Below are 22,231 nucleotides of genomic sequence, written 5' to 3' on the forward strand. Positions count from 1 at the left end.
CCTTCGGCCAGTTCATTCTAGCCTAGTTGGCTATATTATTACCTATTGCTGTTGCCACTATTGCTGTAGTTCTACGGGTCAAAAAGGTTGAATAAACGGATCTAGCAAACGGAAAGATATGTGAAGAGAAAAAAGAATAAAAATACGCAAGAGAAGTGGCAGAATATTGCGGGTGTGCATTATCTTCGTTATTACTTGTGTGGACGCAGAGTTTTCGCCTGAGAAGGACAGGGGACTAAGAAGGGAACGAGCATAGGGCTCCTGAGGAAAGACTATAACGACGGTGAGGATGCTATTGCTTCTTACACCTCATGCTTAGATACGACTACTCTTGACACCTTCGGTGAGCTGGGGTCGAAGGCCGGCCAAGTATCACGTGGACAAACGTTTCTGAGGATATGTTTTTAGTGCTGCTGGGGTAACTGAAGCTGTTGCTGTAGTTACAACCACAAGTGGCCTCTAGGGCCCTAACACATATGGCCTTACACACTCATACAACATCTGGAAGTCAAATAACGGCCTCATGGCCGATGACTTGGTAGCGACTACTAAAATCAACGCTAGTAGACAGCTGGCGGCATCATCTATCTGGATATTGTGCCACGGGAACGCAGTAATTAACGAGGTGGATACTTAAGTCCTTTGTACAATTTCCCTCCGACGACAGGAAGTTGTTTGCCGAGTATGAAGCGATCAGGTTATATAAAGACAGGCAGTAATACAAGTATTGATTCGCCATCGATGATGTCTACGATAAGATTTTGTCCTTTTTAGGGTGTAGTGTTTAGCGTAATACTTGAGAAAGGTATCTCCAACAATTATGTTTTATTGACCAAAGCTGATAGGAGAAAGAAATGATTCAAAATAATTATATTGGACCACTAATGTACTCGATATTTATAACTTCACAGACGTATTTTCGCCATGTGCTCTATCATATTATAGTGAAACTGATAAAAGGCTATGTTTCCCTGATCTAGAGTCTAGAAATCGATGTTATAATACGTTCATTGACAGAGAAGTTTCGAATCCATGAAACTATTATTATGTCGCGAGGGTTTGTTATTAATAACAATCAATATATATATATAAGCAATGAGTTATCTCTAACTCATTATATCAAAACCAATCGGAAGGTTATCTCTAACCTTCCGATTGGTTTTGATATCGTTCTGTACCTTATGTTACATTTCACGGTATAGTATAGGTATATACTTTTTACATAGTATAAAAGTTACTATAGCACAGCCTGTACAATATTGGCTGTAATTGGGGCGTGATATTTGAACCGTGGTTAGCAGTCAGTCTGTCTTTGATTTTATTTTAGTGCACCAAAAGGGCTCTTGCAGGAGCCAAGAATTATATTCTATACAAACGGGCCAACTGTGAATAAATTTAGCGTCAATCTAACCATATGTTGTCCTGACAAGCAGAGCAAAGGGGAGGGATTACCGCAATCTTTTACTCTTATTCTATATTAACCAGCTGTCCTAGCGATACACATGTTATTCAAGTGATAACGTAGGTCCAGCTCACTTTGGGCAGCTTTTTTCGTTTCTATTAATTTATAGCTGTAGCTGCTTTCATAACGATAGTGAACCAAGGAGAATTAAAGCGAACGGAGCGTCATACCTGTAATAAAGGTCGGCCCTTAGTAGTGTAATAAGGATGGCCTGATGGACGTCGTGCTGGCCTAGGATCGATTTTCCACTAGATTACAACATGATTACTATCACTTCGATCAGAAAAGCGATGACCCCGCGCCCTTAAAGGTCTGAGCTGTGTCTACGATAAGGCTTGCTGCTAAAGTGGAAAAACGAATCACAAGACGAATACTGATTTCCTGATTTGTTGAGCAGGAAAATCTTCTTGTATTGGTCAAACTTTTGTGGTAGGAGACAACGAGGGAGCCCTATAATGCTGATTGTTGGTGTACACCATTAATCTAGCCGTTATTATCTATGACGAAGTGTCGAACGAGCACTGTTTCATTTAACATCAAAAAGAATATAGAGGATGGGAAAAAAGGAATATAGGTTTATACCAGGATCGTTCCTGCATTTGAAGCTAACGTGGCAATACTTGATAGGTTGGTTAGTGCTGCAGTGTTCTTCATGCATTTAAGCACTATCAGAGTGGGAATAGCAAGCTTCTACTCTAGCAATCTGCTAGCAATAAAGGCTTAGTAAATTTTTTCGGCAATGAGAAGCAAGCCAACCTACAATTATTACGACATCTAGTTTGTCACTCTGCGCTTTACATTTAATTAACGTGAATCCTATTCGGTATGTTTACAAACCTAAGCCTGTTATAATTGTTTGTTTCTATTTCGGCCCGTTCAAGAATTGCTTTTGGAAAACCGAGAGGGGGGGGGGGGGTCACCATCGAAACTTTTGTTTCGTTTTTACCCCAAGGCGAGGATAAATTTTGGCGCATTCCAGCCATTGAGTAACAATACTAGAAACTTCTAACTGCATTGGTATACATTTGCTATTGATAAATTCCCCGAATTTGGTAAAGAGGAATTCAGTAACGGTCCTTCACATCGGACCTGCTCCTCTTATTTCGTTCGACTGAAGACTGGCCATCCATCTTGAGACTGAGCAGGACGAGTGATTGTTTTATGGTTTGCATACAGACAGATTAACGACCTAATATACGAAATTCCTTGGTGACTTTGCAATAGTTAAGTCATGGCGAAATAGAATCTGGCCAGGTAACGTGGTAACCGCTGTGCAGTACGTAAAAGTCCACTTGCATATCGTATCATATCGTGCAAGAAGTGTTAAAGAGGAGAGTAAACGATACATACAAATCGCGGAAGATGCTGTGAATAAAGGGACGTGGCTTACGTAAGGTTGACAAAGCACTCGCACAGGCCGAATAGACTGGATGTGGTTCTCTATCCCGTAATATTTAAGCCAGCGAATAGTAGTTCTACGCAATTGGACCGTTCGTTATTTCTTCAAATTAACTAATATACCTGATCGCGTTACTGGGATCAGAAGAAAGGATCGGGCCTCAATTAGAATCGCTGTTTTTGCAAGCTGTGGCTGTGTAAGTCGTGTGCTGATTAAAAAACTAGAGAAATTTGCTTTCATCCATTGTTACAAACTTCAAAAAAATTAACGGCACTTAAGATACCGGTGCTCGGGATATTATTCATTATTTCGAGCACTGTCGAAAACACACAGCTGGGCAATTTTTTGATCACCCTTTACAACCCTGTCGTGATCTTTTCCTGTTTGTGGAGCTCTCGTAACTATAATTACTACACTTTCAAGCTAAATGTCCTACGCTCACTGCCTACTATGGCGCCTGTATTGGTCATACTAATCGACGAAGTTTAGACTGAATGCAAAAGCGTCCGCAAGCTTCAGAGTTCTGTTTTTTTTTCAGAAAAAAAACTTGCGACTAGACGTGGCATTCATTATACAGCGTCTGATGTGATATAACGATCAATACAATGGCATAAAAAACGGCCACCGAATGGACGAGCTTTTGCTTGACTTCGTTGTCTGAGTAAGGTGGTTCTAAGCAAAGGTATCGTGCCAACGCTTCGGAGTTCACTACGGTGTACCTTAAACTAAACACGCAAGGTTTGATTATGATCCAGTGGCGATTGCTTGTGTGTAGACGTGTATCTTTCTATTGCAGTTTGCCCCGTCTCTAGATAGGAAAGGCCGCATATGTAGGAACAAACCACGTTATACGCACATATCGTTATTCAGTAACTTAGAGAAAAAGGCATACATTAAGGAAAGGAATTAATCGTAAAGCTGTATCTAACGATCTCGGAAAATTGTTACAGCTTTTAGCTCCATCGATTTAATTACTGCTTTTAGTAAGTCTCAAACCATTACGTAGAAGTTGCGTTCTGCTTACACGTTCCATCCCGAAGATCTGCGCTTGACGATCTGCACAAGACATCTTCAAGACCACATCATTACTCCAACAGGTGAGCTAACTGACATATATGCATTTAAAGTACTAATGTCGTCCTAATTACAATTATCGATTTTATAGACCGTAAAAGACTCCCGGCCGTTGGAAACAACCAGTAAAATGCAACACAGTGGACGATCTCTCCCATTAGTGACTAATTCTTTAAATCGTAACTGTGATTTGAAGAGCCTGTAGGCAATCAGTTATAAGTGAAATGTTTGTGTTTAAGTTCCCCCCTTCTCGCCTGTAATATGTCGAATGACTCGATTTGCGTACGCTCTGTGCTAAAACATGGCCAATTATGACCGTGAGCTCGTTTTCGGCACATTATATATAAATTGAATCGAAGTAACACGTCCGGCCTTTATCGATCTAGCATCGTCAGTTCGATCAGTTTGGCTTTGCTCTCTACCCATTGCAACTGGGGCTGCAGCTCTGATCGGTTAAAAGCAAGTTCCAAAGCATCGAACATTGCTCATACATCCCATAGAGCAAGTCGTATACCGCTGAATGATAAAACCTGTTCAGGTCAAGTTACCTACAGCAAATTGATTACTTTTTAAGTACAATTAGCTTATGTTAGGTTGACTGAAAACTTTTCAGTAGTGGCCACAACCTAATTTGCGACCAAGTTACTTCAATGTACGAGTCTAAAAGAGAACTCGAAACATCTACATCGGATACCTACTTATACGATAAATCGACGGGTTGCACCAACATAGGAAAATCGAATCAATTTCTTTATCCTCATTTTGAAGTGTATAAGTGCGCCCAATGCCTTTTTATAGCCTAATAATGTCCTGAATGTACCATGCGTGAAACAACTGCTTTGTCTTAATTTCTATACCCTACATCTTTGAACCGATAATTGACAAAAGCCTACTCCTCTAGTAAGGTGTGGTTTTGACAAACGTCCGACGGTCATCATTCTTTGCGTCCTGCATTTTGTCCTGCAAAAAACAAGCTAGGGATGATTAAGGTTCTGTGAAAGAAGGCTGCACAAATAATGATTTAAAACATGTAAATTTTTGCCCCTGTGTAAGGTATTAGGTTAGCCCCTATCTAAATTGTAGAGTAAGATTACGCATATAATACTCCTCAAATCCTGAGAGAAGCTTTGTTCTTCATACGCGTCAAAACGAGACTTCTATCAAGTCAAGTCTTATATTGTTTCAAGCGGTATTTGATGGCTATTCGGTCGAAAATTCTTCCCTTGTCGACCACACACCTTCTCGTCGTATCGACGATTAACAGTACGCCTCATAGGATTCTTCCTTTTAGCTTACATTTACACTGAATAATAAACTTGGAAGAGTGCAAAAGTATCTCTCAGTGGCGCCCCAGGGTTACGCATTAGGCATAGTGATGCACGAAAGAATAACGTTTTTCTGATGTAAATCACGGCGACAGTAATTTGCTACATACAAATGTAGCAGATACGCAGAAAGCTATTGGGAATTATTATATTATATGAGTATTGCGATCACTCAGTGCCGAACCCGAACTTACATGATGACTACTTAAATAATAATCATCTAGTTGAATTTGTTTGTTTGAAACTTATTGCGTAAGTTACGTTTTCAGCTTCGTATGAACAGACGACTTGACGATTTGGTCTTCTCGACATATACATGTATTATGTCAACCAATTCCATATACAATACATCCTAGAGTAATTACTTCTTTCTTACCGTTCTTTCCATATTATTCAATCTGTCCGTTTCAGTGTATAAAAATTAATTTTTACTTGACACGTTTACGTTTTGAATCTTGGATGCTCGACTTTGACTTTGTTCAAGAGTCCATGATCTGGCTCTGTGGTAGAGATATGCTTCATCTTGCCCCAATGAGAAAGCAGGAGTTTAAAAATCGGCATCTTTAGTTAGCAACATCTACTGTAGGAACTTGCGCGTTCAGCTTGCCTGAATATACGGTAGTAGTAGTAGTAAAAGCTAGCCATTGTGGCTTGTCTATGAAAAGTAGGCGTCAGACCACTCCCGTATTTTTTATTCTTCTCTATAAAATTAAGAATTCGACTGTCTGAGGCTTTTTTTTTTTTAGATCCTGCAAGAAGAATCATCATTGGTGTTTCGATTTGCAACTTTATATGCTTTACTTGGTACGACGTCTGACAGGACCTAATGTTTTGTCCAATGCGTCTACTCGTCCAGCTTTATTCAGCGGTAAATGGCAAGCTGACAGCGAGAGGTCACTTAAGCCTCATAATTATCGGTCTATTAGTCCTTCTTTGTCTCTAACCCGTAGCAAAAAAAAATCAATGATCGAAAGTTTCGTTATCATGTTGTTACTTGCTGTCAAGGGTCTCACCATGACCTTTCAGTTATCGGTTTTCGTCCACTCCGCACAACCGGTCCAATAAAATCAGATGTTTACTTCTGCGAATCTAGAAGACATATACAAATGTTATCTTTAAGAGATAAAGAGAATGATAACAGAATGAAACAAAAATCAACTGAGCAAGATATGCGCAAACGGTACGAGAATATATACAAACAATAAAGAGGCTTTTGCCACACATATGTTTGATAGAACTTAGAACAATTTCAATCAGTGCTGCAAGTACGAACAATGTCTGGAGAAATGCGGCAAATATTCAATTGATTAACTGTGCCTTGGTTCCATCAATATGCCACACGGTTGTTTACTTCGTTCAGGACGACGCGCGCTTTTGTCTTCATTGGCGCTTATACCAACAAGTTATATTAACCAACATAACCAAATGGTGTTCCATATAACTATATATATGGCAGGGGTCAAATGAATTGCGTTACACAGTCCTCGTTGCAGTCATAGTTAATCTTAGGGCTGCGATATTAACAGCTTAACAAACACACACATCGCTACTTTTTGTTTTTCATTGTTTGTCGTACCAACTCATTTCTATAGAAGCACAGCGCTATGCAATGCCTGAATATAATAAACAAAAGATCTCATCTAATTAACCGTAATTATTGCATGGGATTATACAGCACAGAGAATATAAACTTATCGTCTTGCAATTAGGTTCGTCTTCCCCAAACAGATGCCTGAACCTAACAATGACCACTAATTGCTGATATATCCACTTGGCGGCGCATAAAATAAGATTTAGAGATTTTATTTTTTATTTTATTTATAAACTTTGATGCCCTGTGAGATCTAGTAAGAAGCGTTGACCGGCTTCCTCTTATGGTATAGAATCATTTAGCAGGGTATTATGTAAACCCGTACTGAAATATTCATGCACTCCCTAACCGTTATGTGTGCAACGTTCTGCTAAGAGGCACACTAGATAAATTCCAAATTGCTTTCAACTCGAAATATCATTCACAACTGCTATTGCCTTAGCGTTATTTATTTAAGTATTTTCATAGCACCTGTCTCTTACGGATCATTGGAACTATTAATCAGCTGGACTATTCATATCTCTAGTCTCAGTGTCTATCGTTAGCACCCTACTGAACTGCACATAAGAAGGTATTTTTTGTGCATAGTTTGTTCTCTAGCCCTAAAGGCACAAACCTAAGCTGTCTTAGATCGCTCGCATCTATTTTTTAAAAATCGCAGAACTTGCAGATGCCCTATAAACTTTTGGTATCTGCACATGTTTACGTGTTGTATAAACAAGCCCAAAACACACTCATCGTAGTTCGCATCACATGAAATGCCACTGTTATCTTATTATTATTATTATTAGTTTTTTTTTTTTACTTCATTCAGCGCAATCTATTGTAAATGTGTATCGGGCGCTAGAAAGGATAACGATTTGATCAGTAAGCCAACTATACTTACGTTAAAATTGGGCGACCTTGTCTCAAAGCTATCTTCTTCCCTCTTTAGGCTCCGTCAGCCTCAGTCAGTAGTGAGGTTGACTAGATTGCGAAGGGCAATTCAACCGATTGATAATATTATTTAGCATTGTGACGGCTGATCCAGTCGGTTCTTTTTCGTGAAAGGACTGAGCTCGCTTGTGCAGGAGCGAACAGCGGAAAAAGCACCAGCCGAAACGGCTCATCTGTTTATGGAAAAAACTAAGACTAGAAACAGGGCAAAAAGAAAATGGTGGAAGGGAATAAAAAGCAAACACCAGAGGGGAACCAGGCAACGGCTGGAAAAAGAATTTTTTTCTGTCGTGCCTCTACCTACAGTCGGCTGCTGACTGTTTCAAGGGCTCTTCTGCTCTAGCTTTTCGGAGCCTTGCGAGCATTCGTTAGCCTGAACGAATAACGCCAGGCGTGAAGATGTTTCGTACTCGACAGTGATATATGTTTCTTTCTAGGATGTTCGTCTTTTTCTTATATGTCGACGGAGACGCGATCGGTAGCAACGGTAACGACTTCGGACGCCGGCTAGCTCCGACGGCCCGTTGCGCCTCCGCTATTCAACCACAGTTTACCGTCTTGCCGTTTTGCTCACCATCGAGTTGAATCGATGCTCTAGTTTTTCTCGCCCGTCCTCAATGGGTTGAAAAAGTTCAGGACGACGATGCTGCTGGAAAAGTATCGTGAACAAGGATACGAACGTCAGGCAAGGCGAAGTAAAAGGGGCAAAACGAAAGCATACCTTGAGACGATAGAGGGAAGGCAATTTTCGCCAGTTCTCCCTTATTCCTCTTAACGTCTTGGGCTCGTCGATACATCGCAAGCTCGCAAAGATCTTTCTGCTTCTGTTTTTTCTTCTCATTTTCAAACAAAAAAAAAAGAGTGCGATGGAAAGGAAGAGCATATTTATGACTTCATCGTTACTAACAGGGGGCAATGATTGCTGACAAAGAATGGCGGGCTCTTGATGCTAGCCGGTCTGGACAACAGTTCGTTAAGCACTAAACCAATTTGTACCTAGTCGTTCCCTATTATTAATCTAAGATAGTGCGTGCCTAGATGTACACATGAAATGTTTTCCATAGCTGTACACATACGTGATTTCTCGTTGTACTCGTTGTTAGTTTTTACACACAGGGAAAATGGAAGACATAGGCCTGCTCCTAACTGGGGAACTTAATAATATATTAGAGTTGCGACAAAAATAGCTGGAAAATTACTAACAAGGGTGTAGTCGACTATTCAGTTGTTAATTAGGGCTGCCGCAAAAGTTGAATACGTGCTTGATGAAACAAAAACCTCTGTGACCCTTTACTCTATCATTAGTTTGTATATATATATATATATATATAAAAGGAGGGCATACACCCGGTGTTGCTAATGTGTAGCAAGGCTTTCGGGTGTTTGAAGCAAGTGTAATCCAGCTTGAGCTTTTACCATTTTCCTCGGTGCTATCCAATTAGGTCATATGAAATGCTCGTGCCAGTAGGACTTGCCTCTCAAAAAATGGTTCTCCAACTAAGTGCCAAATCGAAGTGAAGAAGACAATTGAATTTAAGCATTCGTATCTTCTATGCCTTTTCGCTTTTTGTTGGTCTGTCACAGTTTTCTAAGGTACTATTAGCAGCGAACGACGCGTTTTCTATAGAGACAAACCAATTTCAATCTCAATTTAACGCTCATTTAAACTAAAAGCCGTGAAGAAATAGACAAAAACACTCGACTGTCAAACTTGCAGATAGTTGGCTGTAGCATATATAAGATGCAGATAAAGCGAGCGCTTTGCGGTCATCTAACGGTCAAGGCGTTGTGATGATGGCACATCGTCATCAACAACGGTATCAACCCCCAATAGAAACGACAATACCAGGACTCGCACAACTACCAGCTTTCTGCTGTTGCTGCAAAAACAGCCACTTCCAGGCCCGTAAAAGAAAACCAGAACTAACGATAGTTATCCTAGCAAGTAAAAGCCGGTTGGGCTGAGCCATAGATAATGTGATTGCCTGATCGTGACTGCACTAGCTGAGCTGCTAAAATTGGTACAGTTCAATTTCTACGAAGTTCCCTTTCTCTTTAACTTCGATGGCGGCCCTTCGGCATCCGTTCCGAGTGAAGTATTTTTGAGCAGCAGCAAACGGCTACTCAAACGACAGCAGGAACGGTTGCTGATGATAGTGATGGCGGGGAAATTCAAGCTAAAAGGAAAACGCCAAAAATACGCCAGGGTGCCGAAGAGCGTTAGCTGATGCTATCTCCATTGCAGGCGAAGACCAGCGCCGTCTACCATAGCGGTAAGAATGACCCACGAAACGTGAATTGCTTCCAACTCCTTTTGCGGCCAATGACCGTTTCATGTTAATGTGGAAATGAAGCAAGCAAGCGTCAAGCTATTTTTTGTTTCGGAGAAGTTTGCTTTCGAAAAAAAGGTTGATTGGATGACAGCAAAAGTTATTGAAGCATATGCCGCTGTGAAGACATGTACTGTAACAATTATCCACCCGTTTGAGTGTGCAGTGCTTTATGGATAGTTAAATTAGAAAAACGCTAAGTAACTTCTTATCCGCACTGGGCTGTTGCGCTCTTTTTAACCTCGGGTACCTAGTGGCTCTAAATTGATTTAACTTGGATGAATTACTATTGTTTGTGGATAAAGCTCATAGCGGAGCAGCCTCTTATCCGGTTATAAAGCATTCAGTGGCCGAAGTAGTTTTCACTAAACCGTTTACGTTGTTGAAATTCTGAAGGATTCCCTCTTATTTGTGGGAATGCGTTGTTAGCATTCACTAAAACTAACAGTTTGAAAACATTTTTACTCAGAAAACTGATAGAACAAAAAAAAAACGGAGGCACAGCATCGCAAGACACTCGATTACAACAAAAAAAACCTCGCTGCATTAAAGCGTTTCGTTGGAGCGCATTAGGTTCAATTTGGACGTGTAATTTTATGCCAACTATAGAACAAAGGATTTAATATATTCACGTTTCGTACCACTGTAGGTATTGCAAGATTGCATGATTGTACTTTGGCACGCAAATTTCCTAGCGATGGAGTTGTCCAGCGATCTTCGTCTGCTAGAAACACGGCCTAAGTACGACGGCCGCACACGCTGTGCGTTATTTTTCCTTCACCGGCTGATTTCGATTTTTTTCTGTATGCGTATATTTCCCAAGCCCTAGATGCCCAAATCGAGCCCAGATGGTCCAGCGGTGTGTGAACGAATCCTGTGGGCGGTAGTCCTGCAAGTAAAAGATCTTTTCAAGTTAATCAATGTGATAAATGTTGGGTGTAAGGAAAATTCTATTAACGACGGTTTATGGCTGATAGCCAATTTCGATCGCAGACGAAGTAGCACGCGTTGGCTCATGTTAATGTACATGCGATACAACCGATATGTAAAAATATCATAATGCCTGACGATAGGAGCATCTTTGAAAAGAATTTTAGAGTATTCGATTTAATGACTGCAAAGAACAAGCCAATCCGCGTTCTCAATAGACAGCCTGCTATAACATTTGTTTGGTTTTCTCCCGTCGTCTTTGTCCCTATTAGGTACAGATATAACAAAACATAAGCAGTGCCAATAGTATTTACTGTTAGTCTTCGTTTATGTGATGATTTAAAAATATGCCTTCTCTTCTACAGTTTCTGTTTCTACGATAAATTTTCATAATTTCTGAAGGGCTCTCTGAAACTGAAAATTCAAGGTTGCACTAATGGCTTTAGCTAAGCAATATCTGAATTATACTCTGCTTTATTAAACTGAAAATCTGTTCAGTCTTCAGGAAAACTTTTAGCGTGAGTTGAAGAGACATGTCTCTTCTTCTTTTTATAGTATGCTTTTTTTTACAGAAAACCTATGTACAGACCTTGCAAGTTTTTATTTCCTTCTTCGTCTACATTTATGCATACTAATAAAAGGGAATTTGAATAAAATTGTTATACGGAATCGATAAATAGAAACTTCCGTCGAAGCCACTATACTATAATTTGATTTTGCGCAAAACGTTACAATCACAGTACGCAGTGAGGCAATGTTTAGGGAAAATATCAAAAAAATACGTAGAGCATAAGCACTGGAAAGCTGAACAGACTACCGTCCAACAATATGGTCATCCTTATTAGATCGCAAAACATACACATACAGCCAAATTAGCTTCTTTTTTTGGCTCACAGAAACACAAATTAACCTATGTTTATTCAATATAAAAATTATTCACCGCAAGCTCAACTTTAGCTCGGGACTTAAACCACTGGCTAGTAATAGCTTTTTAATGGTTAGCACGCATCAGGCGATACTGAAGGGTAAATCAATAAAATCTAGCGGAATCTAATTTTAAAGTGATAACAGACTGAATATTACAAAAATACAAACGCTTAAAATGTCCAAGAAGAGAAATAGATTGGAGCTCGAAAACTCTATTCGTTATAACTTATTTAGACGATCCAACTGACAATCGATGGTTGTTTATCCAAAGATCCTTATTTTCTTCGCCAAAAAATCCAGATGTATCAAAATGGCTTTTGAGCCATTTTCGTTATTTTTTAGCCCTTCAACTTTAAACCCTGTTGAGAATATTCCGATTTGCCTTAGAGAAGTTCTTTTTTGAATGTTTTTAAGGACTGCGTGAAAAATGACAATAACAGTAGACCGTTAATTTTGAATGTGAAGAAAAGTTTTTACTCGTAGTGGAAGTTTATCCACCGAGTGAGGATGGCTAGTATTTGCTCAAATTCCGAACGCGACGCATGTTTGCCCGCCAAAACGAGCTTGTTGCAGAAGAAAGCTGACCAACGAATGAGCCTACGTCCATTGCAGAGTTCGTCCTAATGCAGGTGCCGTACTCTATTGATATATACAGGGTAACGGTGATTTAGCCAACAAAATTCAAAAAAGTGTATTAATTGTTTGGATAGTCATAGCTTTTTAATACTTTTTTGATTCAGGATACAGGAAATATTGAGCGGACTAAGATTAAACTGAAGAAGAATCTTTTTAGGAAGTATGAAAGTATAGCATGAAGACAATTAAGCAGGAGGTCTGTGGCAGATCTACCCACAAATAGTCGTTATTAATGGAATAGGAAATAATAATTATAGAATAACAGTTTTGGAATCACTCGGGACGCTCATAAATGAATTTTCAAAAGATCAAGAATATCAGCGAGCTATACCGGCCAAGAAGAGACGTTATAAACGTTTAACAATATTTGAAAATTTGCGGCGTAATCAAGTTGTGAGCTTTATATCAGCAAATTAAGTGCGTATCGCACTTTAAGACATCATAAATTATGTTCCAACAGTGACATATGCTTCAAATAAAACTGAGAAGAATATGAACACAGTGATTCAAGGAAGATTGTTTGAAGCGATGAAGCTACATTCAAATTAGATGACATGATTGCATTTACTGAAAGATTGTTAATCCATACGCTCCACAAAAAGAAACTATCAGCAGATACAATGTGGCGCAGTATTTTGAGCAAAGGACTAACTAGATCATCCTTGTTCGATAGTACAGTAACGAATGCCAATTACTTGAATTTACCAAAGGAAATCTGTTTTAGCACGGGAGACTTTCGTAAGGACAGCGAATTTTATCAACAGAACTGGGCATCATCGAAACATTTCTTGATGAGTCTTCCAAATAGATGGGCTAGACCAATTTGACATATAAAATACCTTACCCATTGCCCAAACTTGATAACATGTACTTTTTCTTGTGAAGATAGCTTTGAGATAGTATCTACGCCGAAAAAACTAGCGACATTGAAAGATTTAAAAGCCCCAACTAGGCAAAAATAAGGCGCCAAAGGTATTTAACTTGCACACCACTAGGGAAGTTCTTGCTTTAGTCCTGCTGATAATGATATTTATGTATAGGTTCATCGTGTCAAATGCGCATAGCCAGGTGGAACTGCCTGTGTCAGAAGTACTAGAATGGGGGCCTTATACATCAATGACTGAAGTCAGGCTGTATTGGCGTCCACCTATTTAAAATCCTCTGAAAGCTTTTTAGGCAAAACATGCACCTTCATCTCCTCTTTCCCTACTCTCTCAGCGTTACCTAATTTGGTATGGACGACTTTTCTTTCTTACTTTGCTTGAGTATTGCCTTCGGATATCCGTACGGAGCAATCCAGACTAGCGTGATGTGGCTTTCGCTAAACTCTTTACATTTAACTGAGCCATTAAACATACGTGTCAGACGCTGGAGGCGTCTTTTAGCCTTTTGTACACACAAGTTATGCATTATAGGAAGCTGGTCAGCCTATAATGGGTTCGTAGGCGAATCGGCCTAAAAGCGTATTGTGTGCGTGATTAGCTGACTGTATTTTTCTAGAGAGAAATTAAATTAATTTAACTATTTATCTATAGGCAGGTACTATTCTCACCTCATTAGACAGAAATTCCTCATTACGTTCTCTCAAGAATGATTATCATGGCAACCTTTTTTTGAACAATGTTAGTGTGTGAATGTTGTTTATGAACACCTCCCTTCATGATTAGGTGCTTGTCATGCTAGTGCAGGACTTTAGCCAGCATTCTCGTAGCAGCGTTCACTAGATTGCACACGTTCCTGTACTCTTGGCCCTGGATCGGTAATTGCTCAATAATACTTCAACTCCCGTTCGAATCAGTCGCCGCATAGACCGCCCAGCCCATTACGAAATTTCTCAGATGATAATAAATATGATTCTTTAATGTTTTTTGACATAATCGTGGTACGCTAAAGTAACCGGATTATATGCGCGGGCTTCACACTATGAGACAGTAAATCATTTAAAAGAGAAATCGAATGTACAGCTTCATTGATTTGCTTCGTGCAAACAGGCAGCTTTCATACGACTATTAGAGTATGAGGCCCGTTCGAAGATTGTTTGCTTATTCAAGGGGCAAATATTTCAATAATCCAGATTCACTTCGTACCGTAATAGTCAGTTGTATCAAACAGTCAAGATAATTGAGCTTCTGGCGATATTTAATAACGGTTCAGAACGTACAGCACTTTCTCGAACTCAGTCTCATTGAGCATATCAGGCACGTCCTTTGCTGGTAAGTATCGACGTAGAGGATCGAATAAAAGTTTCGTTTTTATTCCCGCCATTGCTGCCGCCATACATCGCTTCAGGCAGTTGGTTCCTCCTACCGCAAAGCGCACTGTGTGCCTTTAGGCACTCTCGAGCCTAGACCACCTAACTAAAGGCCGCTGAGGTTACTCAACAAAAAAGCGCACAGTATGGCAGACGCTACACACCGCTAAAATATTTCTCCCGAGGATAAATGTCAACATGGGCGAATCATTAACGAAAAGCGTCAGCTACCTTGGACAGACGGTGCTAGAGCGACCAAGTCAGAGATGTGAGGCCAGCAATTAAAACATACGGCAGCATTAAGAAACAACTGCAATGAGCCACATTTAATGGAAGCATCATTTGGCTAGGCTGATCGTATTAGCCCTAGCTAAAATGTCACCAAAGGATATCTATGGATAAGAACCAAGTGCAGTCGACCAATATGAGGTAAGGCCTGAAAGTACTACGAATAAAAAACGAAGCATTGTACAAGTAGAAAAATGCTCGAGACTATGTCGAGGCAAATTAAATACGATGCCAACCACTGTCTAAAGCATAGATGGGAGACTAATTCAACAGATAAGATTTAATAGAAATAAAATGTTATATGCTTTCTAATTAAATGCGATGAAATTCTGTGCGGCCGGAGTGAAAGGATGGGTATTGTCACCGAAGGAAGAAGTCCATCCACAAGAAAACCCTTACCACCAATTAAGTCATCACAGTGTCTGCTGTTCTGAACGCTTTAATAGCGTCGTTAATCTGTGGCAAAACAAAGCAAATGGAAGAACACAAAATCTCAGCAAAAATGCGTCGCGGATTTAAAAAAAGTTGTCGAGGAGGTATCTGTTATCGAAGTTCCCTTCCTGACGCTTTTAAAGGACATGACGTAATCGAAGAACACAATCTTTGAAAGATACTACGGCACGAGCCCATTTTGATCGCAACGACTAAGCTGTTATATTAAGAAAATGGCCGAATCATACGCTATGGGGCTGAAACAATTCGAGACTGATAAGGTCACAAAAAGGATTCAATGTCCAGCACTGGAGCTTCATCAGAGAAAGGATGCTAAAGACAATAGCCTTATTTATTGCTAGCCTATATTTACTAAGTCCTCGAGGGTTTCACCGAGAAGACAGACTTCACGTCACATTTATTCCATCCAATTGATCTTCTTATAGAAGAATGAGGGCCACAGGGGCCCTCGAGTTTCACAGGAAAGGACTAGCAGACGAAAATTTGCGCAGATGGTTGGGGTTACGCCTAATTAAAACCATAACCATCTTTCTAAACAAGAAAAGAAGTGGTGTCAATGAATCGGTTAAAGCACTCCAAAAACTATAAACTCAGGGGCTGTGCTTCTTTAGCAAGTTCCGTATACCCGAAATTTACTAGAAGGCCGAGGCAATACCGAGCCTATTATATGGCAAAGTGCTCACAAAGATGTCAATAACTACCGGAAAGATGATCGCAAGAAACCAAAACAATGCAGGACAGTGAGCATTGGTAACATCAGACTATCCTATCGCACCTGAATCACGGGACACTAAATTGCCGTTGAAAAGTGATGCCTGAAGTAAAATCAGGTTCTTCGATAGAATAAGCATCAACGTCATATCAACGATTGTTCAGGGCCATATTGTCAGTGACAGAAGCTACCAAACAGACACATTGCAAAAGCACTACGGAGCCAAAAAAGCCGAACAAATGTAAATAAACAAATATAATAAATAAACAATAAAAATCAGTGGTGGATAGTATTGGTGGACAAAAGGCCAAGTTTGAGCCAGCACTACATGGCTCCTATTGTTCAGTCGACAGTGAATACAGCGTCAACTGAACAATAGGAGAAAAAGAGAAGCTTAACAAAATATGGTAACACTGTAGATCTCATTACGAAAACAACGACAGAAATAATTTGCTAGTAGCTGCTCCATACTAGACAATTTTACTAACTCTTTAAACCTGGCATAAAAATAAATTGTGTCAGATGTGGGGCGAGGCCAAGGACCGTAAAATATATGGTATTGCTATATAAGACCTAGGCGAGCGTACAATCTTACGGCAAACTGGCCTATAAGATAAGATAGGACACCTAGCCACTCTGGAAACAAAAAGGGAAGAAACTTTGAGAGAAGAAAAAAAACACTGCGGTACAAGAATTAGCTGGTTAGTTTGCTATCTGATCGTTCAATGAAAGATCAGCAAAACGCGTAATAACTTTCCATTATATATTTTTCAATAAGTGACTTAAAGCAAAAATGTGCGCAATTTTAAAAACTGTAATTTTTATTGTAGTGAAATTAACAGTAAGTATATATTTAGTAGAAAAGAATGCGATTGCTTCCATAGCTTCTGTGCCATATAGTTCGGCCTTTTCCTAATTAAACCTAGTGAGGTCGCCAATGCGTTTCGAGCTCGATTCCTTGCATCTGTTGAAAGAACAGTATCCAGTTTGAACATGGCGTTCAATATTAATGTTTTCTCTTTACCAATCGTTCTGCATCAATTGACTTCGATATAACAGATTCAGGTACTTATGAAAACTCTTATGAACCGAGGCGTGTAACGTCCGAAATATACGTTGAGCTAAGCAGGTTGTTATCTCAGGTGGCGTGTAGTACCACTGGCATACAGGAAAACACTATTCGAACCAATTATTGACACGTCAAAACATGATGCCTTACGGATATTACCAATAATTATTATTATTATTCAGGTATTATAAGCATGTAACTGGTTTCTATGTTAATTAAGCGTCTCAAAACTAGGTTCACGGAACCGAGTTAAATAAAGTCGCCCAAACATGATGTGCCTGTGCCTATTAATATATTCAGGCACAGACAAATAAATAGAGCTTTGTCGTTAACAGTTCTACGGAACAAAGGCTTTATTTTAGACCGATTCGGAAGCTAAAAGTCGACTAAAATAAAACGTAATTTCATCACCTTCTAGGACCGCATTGCCGAGTGATTTGTCTCTTCGTCGCCCGCCTCGTTGTAAGGCCAATAAATAAGAAAAGTAAACTCAGAAGAAAATGAAAAAAAGATTAAGAAAAAAGTCAATAAATAAAGATCAAAACAAATTATAATAGAGGAACAAGGCGAGAGACCGCTAAATGTCGCACTGGACTGGAACTAACTCGATCACCCTAAGTTTTGCTGGTACTGGGTCACAGTCACTAGAGTGATAACCGTTTATCAGCAGTGGGTCGTAAGCTAAAGACACAAACTGACAGACGCGCTAAAATCAAAAAGCTAGTGTACGTATTCGACAAAAGCTCGACTGTTGAGGTTATTCATTCACAACTTCAATGAAAGTCTATGATGGCGAGCGAACTCGATCGCAAGGTTGCTTGCTTCGTACATAACCAGGCAAAAACAGTTCCACTTGGGAATTATGCTACTTGGTCCCATCTAATAGAGTTTCCCCACTGACAGCAACCGTTTGCCGCAGTGAACGTACTTTATTTGTCCTTGCGTTGTGACTTATTGCTGGTTCAGTGGACAGTGCTAGGCCACCGTAGGACTCAGGAATGGTTAGCACCTACGAGAAACAGTGCTAGCGTAGCAGACAGTAGTTAAAGCGACGCCCATTTCGGGAGACACGCCAAGTACTGATTAACCCCACTGTTTCCTTATTAGGAACTTCCTTCAGACGAATACAAGTTCATCCTCTTATTTCTAGCTATGCGAATACAGCGATGCAATGCTTGCACACTACTAGGGATCGAAAAAAAGCGGATAAAGAGCAAGTGACGGCTCGTTTGGTTGCCATTATTCCGTAGTGTTTCGATGGGATTTTTTCTCTCCTTCGGTCTTGTTATTGCTGAGTGCATACGTTCGCCCATAGATGGATCCATTGGCAGGTTCGCCCATTTCAAAAGCGACGTCCATTATTTGCTCGTTTCAAACTACATTAGATTCGCCTGCATTGCAAACTCAGTTCCCACACCCTCTGCCCTCTTGTCTTACACATCGGCAGGCGAGAACTTGCTTGAAGGTATTCTTTGACTGGTACTGCTGCTTTTTGACTACGCTTGGAGCGCCATGGTTGGCTCTCAGCCGTAACGTGGGATCTACTGCCTGTGTACAACTATAATGGGTGGGCTAGTGAGGTAGCCTGGAGTGCTTCAAGGAGAAGTGCTCCGCGCAGCGGTAGCTATGTAGCTTGCCTATACCTACTTCGGACGACTACACAGGTACAGAAAACAAACCAAGAGATGGTCCACGCAGAAAACTCACAGAATCGTGCTGACAGCGTGCATGAATCTGCTGGTAGCGTGTGAAGACCTTAGACCCTTGTTTCGCTGCTTCTCCGTCGTCCACGTGCGGTGACGTGCCATGAGAGAAGAGACGAGTGTTCCATCATCGACATTGGGTTGTGTTTAATTCACCTTTACAACGATGTTAACGATAAAGAACAGGAAAAAAGTACAATGAAACAAGGAGAAGTAAGAAATTTTTTTGGTCGGAATGTTTCGTTTCTTTTATTTCTGTTTCATAGGTTACGAGTTGCAATTATCTTCTATTTTGCTTATACCTAAGGCTTGATTGCAAGAGATTATTGAGTTGCGACCTATAACCTTAAACTTAGGGTTAGGTTTGTTGGAGGTTAAAAAGCTGGTCGGCAGGGTAAATCGTGTAATAGTACTGTCTGGAAAACTGAAGACTAATTCGATCTCCTTCCGTTTGCTTTCTAACGAAGAAAAAGCTATTTTGCTTTGTTCTAGACTGCCTTTCAAGGAGTAGTACGCCGCTTAGCTACATTTCTATAGCTATATATTCTCAACATAATACATTTCGGCCAAAATGGTTGAAATCGCTACTGACGTTATGTGAATATTATCTCATTGTCTATTATTACATGTACTTCACAACAGAAATAGTTGTCAAAAGGTCGACCTGGATCATGAACGCTAGAGTGATTAAAATGACCAATTATGTACAACTGATCTATCTATTTGAAGGATAAAACAGCAGCAGCTGCTTCGGCAGCGCTTGCCCGAGGTACAATTGTGACTAAAGTCATTTATCAAAAAGAAGTCAAGCAAAAATCACTCGTACGGGACAAAAGCTACCCCTGTATGCAGTGAAGTAGAAACTGAAAGGCTGGCCAACTTTATTATGGGAGAGGTACGCGTCAAAAAGGCGAAAATTTATATGCAGACATACAAGAGTTATTCGCCCGAAATAGGCCAGGTTTGTCACCTGCGTGCATCTGTGCGTGCAGTAACGTACATTTGTAGTGCTGAAAAGGTCTGGTGCCATTAACGTATCACGAGCTCTGCCAAAGGCAGTTAGAGAGCGGGCAAGCGACCTTATCCTAGCAATAAGCGTTGCTAATTAACACCGTTAACAGTATAACTCGATTTTCAATGGCCTTTAGACCTTTGACAACTCCAAGCACGCAGGCCGGAGTAAAGATGTATACCATGCGTTCATCGTGGCGCATGTTGCAACATGTAGCAGTCCAGCTAGAAGCATTAGCTTTATGAATGTTTCAACTACTTATTAACTCTTAAACGTACGACGTCAGTACAAGTCCTTTGGAGACACTAACACACATACACACTCACACACACAAACACACACTGAGGAACATAACGTTACGTATGGTCATAATGTTCAGCCGCTAGTTCAAGTCACGCCTTTGATCAGTACTGCGTTACATGCGTAACTGAACAAAAGGAAACGTTTGAAAATATGTGTGTCCATTGTGACAGACAACGGTATTATTTTGCAAGTATTTATAAGCTATATATAGGCTATACCATAAGTTTCCACTGGTGCCAATTTATACCTTCACTTGTCCCTATAGTAAGTCTAATTCATACGTTAGTTGAAAAACAACTCATCGACCGCAATATACTGGCCTTTATGTAAATATAACTCAACAGAACATTAATAACTATTCGTAAAATGACGTAATTACGTTAATACGTTACGTAATCAAGCACTCGTGTATATACAAATATATATATAAAGCTTATAGCCAAAGCATAACGCTGCTACAGTCAAATCCGCTGAGGTAAAAACTGAATAATTTTGGAACTAGTTGGGCTAGAATAATGTTTTTTTCAGGTACTCTTCTTTGATCCTCAACAGGGGGTAGCTCAACCGGATTTCACCTACAAGCTTCTAGAAAACTGACTCATTTAGCAGCTAATTTTAGCAGTTACCCAAAGTCTATTGAATTCGCTTATAACAATGTGTGATTTCCATGGCCAGGATTATGACCTGTGTGAAAATATACTCCGACCATGCGTACGTGGAAAAATCTATAGCTTATCATATATATATATATATTGGTCCGACTTAAAAGCTACTGCTTTTACCCTGTACCGTACTACCTATCCGAATAATACAATGTCTCAACACACACAACAGAGACCTACACAACGACATACTATTTACCGTATTACGTAACAATACCTATCGGTCAGAGCGAGGCTTTTTGGTTGCGGTCAGTATTTCGAATGGTCCTGATATCAATCAACGTTACGCCGGGCTGCGAGATAGCGCTCAGCTGATAAGATTTGTAAGAGCAAGCCAACAGATATGTATTTGTCATGAGTTACTGGCCAAGCTGTACACTAAATATGCGACATGGGAAACTATTGCCTATATATATATATATATATCATTACAAAATTTAACAATGCGCTGTCAAAATACGGCGACGGTAACCACGAAGTAAATTCCAATCAAGGGCTTGATGAAATACTGACGACGAAATATATGTATACATAGTAATGTTCCGCGGAATGAGGAAGATTGGTTCAATTATACGTGTTTAATTAAAGCGTAGCAATATTTATGTCATGGCTAAAATCCATAATAGGCCAGTCCCCATTCTCAGAGTTGATTTCTCCGGCCGTTGTTCTTCTGGAAGAGCACCAGCGTTAATTGTAACAGTGCTTGATAAGAGTGATAGAGTTCTACGACTGTCAAAGGAACGTTGACGTGCTTGCATTGTAGAACTATGTACAATTGTGTGTTTTTGCTTAATTAATCCTACCCGACCTGTAAACTATTATTGTTATTACTTTAATAGTTTAGGAGCGAGCGCTACCTGTGAAAATAAATTGCAAGCACGCACCATCTGCTCACATTAGCGAAACAAGAAATAGCTTTGTAGAACCCTTAGATTCGCATCATATAGCAGACCGATTAAATCCAGCTACTTCCGAGACAGCGATACCAGGCACTAGTCTAAAGAAAAGTTCCTTTCACCACGAACGGCGGCGGTGGCCTGAAAGCCCGTCATCATAACAGCAACGCTATGTACTAAGAGCTCGATTAGGAACAACAGAGTCTGGCGTATTCCACACTAACTATGACTAGCCCACAACGCTCATCCTAGAAAAGAGCTGCTTGGCAAAA

The 22,231-nt window shown here is 40.1% G+C and overlaps 1 long non-coding RNA gene across 1 annotated transcript in view; it reads right to left on the minus strand.

The window, feature by feature from the left end:
• LOC111270112 (uncharacterized) overlaps positions 1-22,231 on the minus strand; it is a 39,738-nt gene that overhangs the window by 5,802 nt on the left and 11,705 nt on the right. Inside the window, exons 4-5 of the long non-coding RNA XR_002686139.2 lie at positions 19,091-19,242; positions 10,759-11,006 (exon numbers count right to left, since the gene is read on the minus strand). This is a non-coding gene — a long non-coding RNA (uncharacterized LOC111270112). The remainder of the gene's footprint in view (positions 1-10,758; positions 11,007-19,090; positions 19,243-22,231) is intronic.

The sequence above is a fragment of the Varroa jacobsoni genome, unplaced genomic scaffold, assembly GCF_002532875.2.
Source record: "Varroa jacobsoni isolate VJ856 unplaced genomic scaffold, vjacob_1.0 scaffold_1445, whole genome shotgun sequence".
Lineage (NCBI taxonomy): Eukaryota > Metazoa > Arthropoda > Arachnida > Mesostigmata > Varroidae > Varroa > Varroa jacobsoni.